Genomic DNA, 1643 nt, shown 5'->3' with positions numbered 1-1643 from the left:
TCGAATTTGGCAGAAGGTTTTTTTTCATGCAAAAGCACAAAAACATGGTCGAATTCCAACACTATTGGAAGCGGCAAAGGCTTTTGTATTGTACACACATTAACTCCAAACGAACAAAAATACACTTTCTGAAGAAGAGATGAATGCTCTCAAACTGCTGGTCCCAATTAATGTGATACCCAAACTTACTTCAAAAACAGTTGATTTACTTTTGGACAGCTTTTATACGTTTGTTTGTACGAGTAAATGTTCGTTGGGTAATGGATGTAATTGTGAATGTGAAATGTATTTTGAAACAAGGGTTCCTTGTTGTCATATGATATACTTCAGAAAAAGAGGAGGTGATGTGTTTGTTGACCCGCGTTGTCCACTTGGATACTACATAAACATCAGGGGTAAAACACGACTAATCGTGAAGGGTCCTTGTTCTGCACCACTTTTTACTCAAGATGATTTTGCAGAAAAATGTTTAATTATCGAAAATATAGTTACTATTCATGAAGTTAAAGTCGTTTCTGATAATAACACTTTGAATGAGAATGATGTCAAAAAGAAATTGTTTGATTTAACCCGCAATTTGAGGAGAAAAACTGTGTTCAAAAAAGTCGTTGGTTTTGTTGAAGAAATTGACAAATTACGAGAAGACAAAACGGGATATGAAAATGACGAAGTAAAAGACCCTTTGGTTATAGCGTGTGCTGGAAAGAAAAAAACTAAACTTCAAAGAATGTCGATGAATCATTGTCAATAAAACGCAAAAAACAAAAACAAGAAAAAAAGAACAAATCAAAGATTTTAAAAAATTAAAAAAATGATTGATTTTTTTACAAGTTAAAAATATTTCTTGTTGTCTTTTTATTTGTTTCTTAATAGTAAATATAATTATATAATATAATTTTTTGGTGTAAAATTGTTTCTATTAGTTGTATTAAAAATTAACTATATTAACAAATGTATACGTGTTGGGTTTGGGTTTAAATCTTATTCACCCTCAATTGTCTTGTTAGATAAAATAAATTATAATGGTCATCCAAATGAATTATCTATTCATCACCATTCTATGTCACATACTTGACTATCCAACAAGTATTCATTAATAAAATTTATTTTCGTTATAATTTACTCTAAAATAATTAATTTTTATATTATTTTCAGTTTCTCATTGTTTCCCACAGAGCAAAAAATTGTAAATCAGAAAGAAAAAAAAAGAAATTATTATTTTTGTTTTTTTGGTTTGCCACGTCACAAAAATGCCACGCAGTGCACAAATTGTTACGGTTTGGATTATCCTGCTGAAAACAATGAAAACTATTTTAAAACACCAATTGAATTAAATTTCATACTTCTTGTTATATTCATTAAACTTCAATCTATTTTAATATAATATATTAATAAAAAATAGTAAATTATAAATTGAAATAATCTGAATGAACTTAATATTAAAATATTAATCAATATATTAATAATTGATTTTAAGTTTATAATTAATAGTAAAACTCTCATATATAAAAAATTGTTTTTTTAATAATTCAAAACCACTTTTTGTGATGAGTAAATTAGAAATAGTGTATATGATGAACGTTGCGCTTTATATCAACACGGTAGAGTCTCTCAAAACCTTTATGGAAGTCAACAAGAAGTGT

This window comes from Entamoeba invadens (assembly GCF_000330505.1).
Source record: "Entamoeba invadens IP1 unplaced genomic scaffold scaff_1105074726371, whole genome shotgun sequence".
Lineage (NCBI taxonomy): Eukaryota > Evosea > Mastigamoebida > Endamoebidae > Entamoeba > Entamoeba invadens.
This window is presented reverse-complemented; position numbering follows the sequence as displayed.